This window comes from Caretta caretta, chromosome 26 (assembly GCF_965140235.1).
Source record: "Caretta caretta isolate rCarCar2 chromosome 26, rCarCar1.hap1, whole genome shotgun sequence".
In the NCBI taxonomy this organism is placed as follows: Eukaryota; Metazoa; Chordata; order Testudines; family Cheloniidae; genus Caretta; species Caretta caretta.
In genome coordinates, this window is record NC_134231.1 from 8,292,188 (window position 1) to 8,301,546 (window position 9,359).

The following is a 9,359-nucleotide window of genomic DNA, read 5'->3' on the forward strand; positions in this document are numbered from 1 at the left end:
TGTTTTTTGTTTTGTTGGTGGTATTCTAGTGATTAAAAAAAGGTTTGAAGAAAAAAACACAGGCAGAAAATGAAGCACATGTCATATAGATTATATATGTTCATAATGTTGAGTATAAATGGGATAGACACAAACATTACTAGGAAGCTTTATACACAGTCTCCTGTAGGGCACAGGAAAGGGAGCAAGCGTGTGACTTTTCAGCTACAGCTCCCAATCTTAAAGAGCTCAAGGACTGCAACAGGTGCACGAGCCCTGAGGCCGAAAGCCCAGGCCCTTTTTAAAGCATCTCATGTTGGGACCCCACCCTCACAAGTCACTTTTGAAAATCTTGCACTGTGACATAGGTATGGGTGTCTATCTGCTGAGGTTCTTACATCATGCCCTCACTTTCACGCTAGAGCCCATAGGAGAATTGTTTACTACAGCATGGTTTAGCTTTGGGTTGCTCCCAGTTTATTATTCCTAGGATTAGCCGGCTGGCTTCAGCAGTTCAGGGATGGCAGCAGCAGTAAAAACCGTAGCAGGAAGTTGCTGCCCTCCAGCCATGCAACCTCCCTGTCAGCCCCAATATTTTGTAAGCGTCGGAGTAGATCAGCCCATCCGGGCAGCTGATGCCTGTTCGCTCGAGCCTGAGCTTTCTGTCATGCGCTCCCTTGCCTAAAGCAAGGCTGGGAACTGCAGAGGAGCTGAAGGGAGTTGTGAGGTGCCCGTCTCCCACTACATGTGTTTACAGTTGTGCTCTAGGAGATTTTTGGGCTAAATACAGAGGTAAGGGGGTGGAATTTTGTGGACTGTGTTCTACATGAGGTCAGATTAGATGACGTAATGGTCTCTCTCCTGGCTTTAAAATCGATGACTCCATGAATTGAGTGTCTAACTCCCTTAGGCTCCATGGAGAATCTCCACCAAAAGCTTTATTGTTGATTTTTAAGGGAGGCTGCTACACAGAAGCCCTATTTTGTATCCAGCCTCAGAAGAGCCTTTAATGTTTGTTGGTCTTGCCTTTTTTTTTAAAAAAAATCCATCATGGCAAAAGGCAAATCAAAAATACCCCTGGTTCTTTATTCGCTGGGGCCCAGATTGAGTTAGGCATGGATGTACCTTTGCAGATCTGGGCCTGACACGTTAGCAGATGGCGAAGCAGTCTGGGCTCCAAAAAGTCTTTAAAATATTATGGGTGAGTGTGAGGGATATTCACCTTTTCAAAGGGCTGCTTCTGATTCCTGATTTTAACTCTACAGCTATGAAGCGAGGAAATCATTAAGTTGGAAGAGTATTTTTCCTTTGCATAGCACAGCTCCCATACTTGCAAGCTTCCCCCCTGAGCATCAGTAAATTCATTTGGGTGGTTTTAGGAATAGAGACCGCTATTATCCCTATATGTTAAATAACAACACTTGGCCAGTTACAGAGCCCTATTCACCTGCAAATCTCAAAGGGCTTTACCGATGTCCTTAAGCCCTGGTCTACACTAGGACTTTAGGTCGAATTTAGCAGCGTTAAATCGATGTAAACCTGCACCCGTCCACACAATGAAGCCCTTTATTTCGACTTAAAGGGCTCTTAAAATCGATTTCCTTACTCCACCCCTGACAAGTGGATTAGCGCTTAAATCGACGTTGCTGGCTCGAATTTGGGGTTCTGTGGACACAATTCGATGGTATTGGCCTCCGGGAGCTATCCCAGAGTGCTCCATTATGACCGCTCTGGACAGCACTCTCAACTCAGATGCACTGGCCAGGTAGACAGGAAAAGAACCGCGAACTTTTGAATCTCATTTCCTGTTTGGCCAGCGTGGCAAGCTGCAGGTGACCATGCAGAGCTCATCAGCACAGGTGACCATGATGGAGTCCCAGAATCGCAAAAGAGCTCCAGCATGGACCGAACGGGAGGTACGGGATCTGATCGCTGTTTGGGGAGAGGAATCCGTGCTATCAGAACTCCGTTCCAGTTTTCGAAATGCCAAAACCTTTGTGAAAATCTCCCAGAGCATGAAGGACAGAGGCCATAACAGGGACCCGAAGCAGTGCCGCGTGAAACTGAAGGAGCTGAGGCAAGCCTACCAGAAAACCAGAGAGGCGAACAGCCGCTCTGGGTCAGAGCCCCAAAATGCCGCTTCTATGATGAGCTGCATGCCATTTTAGGGGGTTCAGCCACCGCTACCCCAGCCGTGTTGTTTGACTCCTTCAATGGAGATGGAGGCAATACGGAAGCAGGTTTTGGGGACGAAGAAGATGAGGAGGAGGAGGAGGTTGTAGATAGCTCACAGCAAGCAAGCGGAGAAACCGGTTTTCCCGACAGCCAGGAACTGTTTCTCACCCTAGACCTGGAGCCAGTACCCCCCGAACCCACCCAAGGCTGCCTCCTGGACCCAGCAGGCGGAGAAGGGACCTCTGGTGAGTGTACCTTTTAAAATACAATACATGGTTTAAAAGCAAGCATGTGAAAGGATTACTTTGCCCTGGCATTTGCGGTTCTCCTAGATGTAGTCCTAAAGCCTTTGCAAAAGGTTTCTGGGGAGGGCAGACTTATTGCGTCCTTCATGGTAGGACACTTTACCACTCCAGGCCAGTAACACGTACTCGGGAATCATTGTAGAACAAAGCATTGCAGTGTATGTTTGCTGGCATTCAAACAACATCCGTTCTTTATCTCTCTGTGTTATCCTCAGGAGAGTGAGATATAATTCATGGTCACCTGGTTGAAATAGAGTGCTTTTCTTCAGGGGACACTCAGAGGAGCCCGTTCCTGCTGGGCTGTTTGCCTGCGGCTGAACAGAAATGTTCCCCGCTGTTAGCCACGGGGAGGGGAAAGGGTTGAGGGGGTAGCCACGCGGTGGGGGGAGGCAAAATGCGACCTTGTAACGAAAGCACATGTGCTATGTATGTAATGTTAACAGCAAGGTTTACCCTGAAAGAGTGTAGCCACTGTTTTATAAAATGTGTCTTTTTAAATACCGCTGTCCCTTTTTTTTCTCCACCAGCTGCATGTGTTTCAATGATCACAGGATCTTCTCCTTCCCAGAGGCTAGTGAAGCTTAGAAAGAAAAAAAAACGCACTCGCGATGAAATGTTCTCCGAGCTCATGCTGTCCTCCCACACTGACAGAGCACAGACGAATGCGTGGAGGCAAATAATGTCAGAGTGCAGGAAAGCACAAAATGACCGGGAGGAGAGGTGGCGGGCTGAAGAGAGTAAGTGGCGGGCTGAAGACAGGGCTGAAGCTCAAATGTGGTGGCAGCATGATGAGAGGAGGCAGGATTCAATGCTGAGGCTGCTGCAGGACCAAACCAGTATGCTCCAGTGTATGGTTGAGCTGCAGCAAAGGCAGCTGGAGCACAGACTGCCACTGCAGCCCCTCTGTAACCAACCGCCCTCCTCCCCAAGTTCCATAGCCTCCACACCCAGACGCCCAAGAACGCGGTAGGGGGGCCTCCGGCCAACCAGCCACTCCACCACAGAGGATTGCCCAAAAAAAGAAGGCTGTCATTCAATAAATTTTAAAGTTGTAAACTTTTAAAGTGCTGTGCTTAAAGTGCTGTGTGGCATTTTCCTTCCCTCCTCCACCACCCCTCCTGGGCTACCTTGGAAGTCATCCCCCTATTTGTGTGATGAATGAATAAAGAATGCATGAATGTGAAGCAACAATGACTTTATTGCCTCTGCAAGCGGTGATTGAAGGGAGGAGGGGCGGGTGGTTAGCTTACAGGGAAGTAGAGTGAACCAAGGGGCGGGGAGTTTCATCAAGGAGAAACAAACAGAACTTTCACACCGTAGCCTGGCCAGTCATGAAACTGGTTTTCAAAGCTTCTCTGATGCGTACCGCGCCCTCCTGTGCTCTTCTAACCGCCCTGGTGTCTGGCTGCGCGTAACCAGCAGCCAGGCGATTTGCCTCAACCTCCCACCCCGCCATAAACGTCTCCCCCTTACTCTCACAGATATTGTGGAGCACACAACAAGCAGTAATAACAGTGGGAATATTGGTTTCGCTGAGGTCTAAGCGAGTCAGTAAACTGCGCCAGCGCGCCTTTAAACGTCCAAATGCACATTCTACCACCATTCTGCACTTGCTCAGCCTGTAGTTGAACAGCTCCTGACTACTGTCCAGGCTGCCTGTGTACGGCTTCATGAGCCATGGCATTAAGGGGTAGGCTAGGTCCCCAAGGATAACTATAGGCATTTCAATATCCCCAACAGTTATTTTCTGGTCTGGGAATAAAGTCCCTTCCTGCAGCTTTTGAAACAGACCAGAGTTCCTGAAGATGCGAGCATCATGCACCTTTCCCAGCCATCCCACGTTGATGTTGGTGAAACGTCCCTTGTGATCCACCAGAGCTTGCAGCACTATCGAAAAGTACCCCTTGCGGTTTATGTACTCGGCGGCTTGGTGCTCCGGTGCCAAGATAGGGATATGGGTTCCGTCTATAGCCCCACCACAGTTAGGGAATCCCATTGCGGCAAAGCCATCCACTATGACCTGCACATTTCCCAGGGTCACTACCCTTGATATCAGCAGATCTTTGATTGCGTGAGCTACTTGCATCACAGCAGCCCCCACAGTAGATTTGCCCACTCCAAATTGATTCCCAACTGACCGGTAGCTGTCTGGCGTTGCAAGCTTCCACAGGGCTATCGCCACTCGCTTCTCAACTGTGAGGGCTGCTCTCATCTTGGTATTCATGCGCCTCAGGGCAGGGGAAAGCAAGTCACAAAGTTCCCTGAAAGTGCCCTTACGCATGCGAAAGTTTCGCAGCCACTGGGAATCGTCCCAGACCCGCAACACTATGCGGTCCCACCAGTCTGTGCTTGTTTCCCGAGCCCAGAATCGGCGTTCCACAGCATGAACCTGCCCCATTAGCACCATGATGCATGCATTGGCAGGGCCCATGCTTTCAGAGAAATCTGTGTCCATGTCCTGATCACTCACGTGACCGCGCTGACGTCGCCTCCTCGCCCGGTATCGCTTTGCCAGGTTCTGGTGCTGCATATACTGCTGGATAATGCGTGTGGTGTTTAATGTGCTCCTAATTGCCAAAGTGAGCTGAGCGGCCTCCATGCTTGCCTTGGTATGGCGTCCGCACAGAAAAAAGGCGCGGAACGATTGTCTGCCGTTGCTCTGACGGAGGGAGGGGCGACTGACGACACGGCTTACAGGGTTGGCTTCAGGGAGCTAAAATTAACAAAGAGGGTGTCTTTACATCAAGGAGTATTTCAGGCAGGACTTCACGGAGGGTTCCAATAAGAAATGGTGCACCTAAGTTATCGTTCTTATTGGAACAAGGAGGTTAGCCTGGCCTCTGATTGATACATGGCTAGATTTACCTCGCTGCACCTTCTCTGTGAGTGACTGCAGTGTGACCTAGAGGAATGAGTCCCCTAGACGGGAGGAGGCAAATGAGTACAAAACAAATCTGGTCTATTTCTTGTTTTGACCCACTCCATCTATCTTTTACATCTTTGGCTGGCAGCAGACGGTGCAGAAGGACTGCATGCCATCCGCATCTCATGGCTGCTCGGCAGAAGATGGTACAGTACGACTGCTAGCCATCCTCATCTCTTGCCTGCCTGGCAGAAGATGGTACAATACGACTACGAGCAATCCTCATCTCTTGCCTGCCTGGCAGAAGATGGTACGGTACGACTGCTAGCAGTCCGTATCGCCTGCCCGCTCACCATAAGACGGTTCAATAGGACTGACTGCAGGACTAAAGAGAATGACCTGGTCAAGTCACTCCAAATTTAGTTCCTGCGCCCATGTCTGCCCAGGCGCTCCCAGCCGACGTGGCCAGGAGCACCTCGGACATGACGAGGACGACTACCAATCGTATTGCACCGTCTGCTGCCAGAAGGCAATGGGTTGCTGCTACTGTGCAGCAAAGCCGTACCGCGTCTGCCAGCACCCAGGAGACATAGGGTGACGGTTATCTGAGCGGGCTCCATGCTTGCCGTGGTATGGCGTCTGCACAGGTAACTCAGGAAAAAAGGCGCGAAATGATTGTCTGCCCTTGCTTTCACGGAGGGAGGGAGGGAACGGGGGCCTGACGATACGTACCCAGAACCACCCGCGACAATGTTTTAGCCCCATCAGGCATTGGGATCTCAACCCAGAATTCCAATGGGCAGCGGAGACTGCGGGAACTGTGGGATAGCTACCCACAGTGCAACGCTCCGGAAGTCGACTCTAGCCTCGGTACTGTGGAAGCGCTCCGCCGAGTTAATGCACTTAATGAACTTAGAGCATTTTCTGTGGGGACACACACACTCGACTATATAAAACCGATTTCTAAAAAACCGACTTCTATAAATTCGACCTTATCCCGTAGTGTAGACATACCCTAAGTATCTTTAGCCCCATTGTGTACACGGGGAAATTAAGGTACAAGGAGGTTCAATAAGGGTGGCAGGCAATGGCTATTGTGATTTCAGTGGGCCACATCCTGGCAGGGACTCAGCCTCTTCAGAGTTCAGTGAACGCAGGAGGAATTTGTCCAAGTAAGAGCCAAATAAAAATTTAGCAAGGGCTTCTTGACCTTCTCCAGTAATCATGTTATTTATTAAGACAAACTAGACATGATTTGCAATATGGGATTATTATCTTTAAATAGTCCATAGGGACTTGGGCAAAGGTGCAGTTACCAGAGACGCAGTGTTTCCCAGTGGATAGGGCACTGGACCGAGACTGAGAAGACCAGGGTTCTATTCCTGACTGTGCCACTGACTTTCTGTGTGACGTTGGGCATGTCATTTAATCTCTCTGTCATTCCTCCCCCCAGCCCCCGCTCCCCCTTCTATTTAGACAGTGAGCTCTCTGGGGCAAGGAGTCTCATACTGTGTGTTGTATAGGAGCTAGCACAATGGGACCCATGGCAGCATCTAGATGCTACTGACAGACATACGGTAGTTTGCAATTAAAACATTAATACCAAGCCAGCTGCAGCATGAGAATTAAGATGTTTATAAACTGCCCAGTTTGAGGGATTCATAAACTCCTTTGGTAATACAGAATTAGCCTTTATTGAGGAGCAAAAACATAAAGCGTGCTTCACAAAGGATTGCCTGTTAACAGCAGTGGTCATTTCACATGGATGGGGTGGGGGAAGTATTTTCCAACAGGAAACAGTGTCATTGGAAGTGAGCCAAGCACAAAAGGGACAAAGCCTGGCCTGTGGCCATATTATACCATCCAGGCTGCAAAGGCTGCAGAGCAGGAAGGTCTCTCATTGTGCTAAGGGACTGATCATCCGAAAAGGGACGTTTCATGGCGGTGAGGATGATCAGTACGTGAGAATGATAGCGAGCCGGCCCCTCTCCGATAATTGATTAATTATTCTCATTTTTTGAACCAGTGTATTAAGTAGGGGTCAGTGCACTAAAAACTCATTAACCAGGGACAAGCACAGAGAACTGAAAACAAATTGCATCAGAAGGGATGAAAACAAGCCCCCCCCCCCACCTTGAATGGCCCAAGTCACCCTGCTCGAAAGTCTCAATGTGCAGCACTGCAGGAAACGTTGCTCCCTACTGGACGATCTTACCTATCGTTATTTGTATTACAATAGTACCTAGCTGCCCCAACCAAGATCAGGGCCCCATTGGACTGAGTGCTGGGCACACGGAGAGTGAGAGAGTGCCTGTCCTGAGGAGGTTGCATTTTAAATGGACAAGACAAACAAACAAAGTGTGTGGGTGGGTGGGTGGAGGGGGGGGTGGGGCGTAACAAGGAAGATTTTATCCTCGTTTGACAGCTGGAGAACAGAGCCAGAGAGGGTAGGGATTTAGTCAGTGGGATTTAGTCTCCAAAGTCACTTAGGCCTTGTTTTCGTGACAAAAAAGGTGTGTTCTTAACTTGAGTTCAAATTCTAGTGAAAACGAGGCAGGCGTAGTTTTAACATGAGTTAGCAGCGCAAGTTAAACACCAGGGTGCACTATGGCTATGTCTTCACGGCTGAGCGAACTCATGTGATCTACATTCAGGTCTGAGCACCTGGGTTATTTTAGCACATAACTGTGTCCTCCCTGGCACTGCAGTCACCTCTGTGTGTCTCTCTAGGGCTTTTGGGGGCGGGGGGAGATATTGCATAGTTCTCTGTGCTGCAGTGAGCTGAGCTGCTCTAAAGTTCTTTCCCAGTGACAAGTTGTCTGTCCTTCTAGTCACATGGGGGGAATTGGGGGAAGGCATTGGAGAACTATTAGCACTTGTGGGATTTAACCTGCATCCTCACTGCAAAATGGGCAGGTTATCAACCTGAGTGAATACGCTAAAACCCAGATGCTGCTTAGTCCCAGGATGGGCCAGCTAGGCTGGGTTGAAAGCACCACTAAATTCAGATCAGAGGGTTTTGTACATTGACAGGAGCTGGGTTGGAGCAACACCGAAGTAAAAGCTCAGTTGAACTCTGCAGAGAAGATGTATCCTAACTCAACCTGCTAACTCTAGCTAAAACTCATATTGGCTTGTCTTCACTAGGATTTGCGCTCAGGCTACCTTCTGGTGAGAACTCACCTTTCTTTGTAGGTCTTGGATGCTTTCTCTCAGAGAAATGAAGGACCAGATTTTCAAAAGTGGTCTGTAGCCAGCAGCCCACGTGAGAACGTCGTCTAATGGGAGGAAAATTGGCTGTTTCCTCATTTCAGGCAACTGGGAATGACAAATGGTTTAATTTATATTACTTCCTAACCTTAAACTACAGAGTGGTCAACTTCCTAGTGATTGATATGCTGTATGGGTTTTGCAGATTATCTTTATTTTGATGTTGTTTTTTTAAGTGTCCATATTTAGTTGGATTTTCCTGGCTCTGGTCTGCGTGGTCCCTGAAATGAAGTGTTTGCAAGAAACCCAGTTGAATAGATTATGGTGGAATTAAAAATCCTGTTCTCTTTTTCTTTTTCCTTTCTGGCATTCCTGAGCATAGAATAGGTCACTTCCACATGGAAGATCCAGTAAAGTCTACAACTGTAGGACATCAAGGGAGAAGGAGGGAAAAGAGACACTGGTGTTTTTTCTTCAAGGTAGGTGGGGAATGGAGTTAGACGATGTCTCATTTGTTTCACCTTATATCGCTCTACTCTTGAGTTTGATTCCACCCCTTTCCCAACTTTATAAAAGCACCCTATAAAATGCTTTATAAAAGCATTAAGGATGCAGGGCCAATGGAGCTACACTGATTTACACCAGTTGAGGATCTGGCTCAATAACTTCAGAAATGAAAGGACCCAGTTTCAGACCATTTCGTCTTGGAAGCAACAGACTTTCATCGGTAAATGTCGATTTCACTGTACACACAAACTGACAAAAATATATTTCTATCAGTAATTGAAATATACAGATAGGTGAAGAAAAGTGCTCCTTGACAGCTT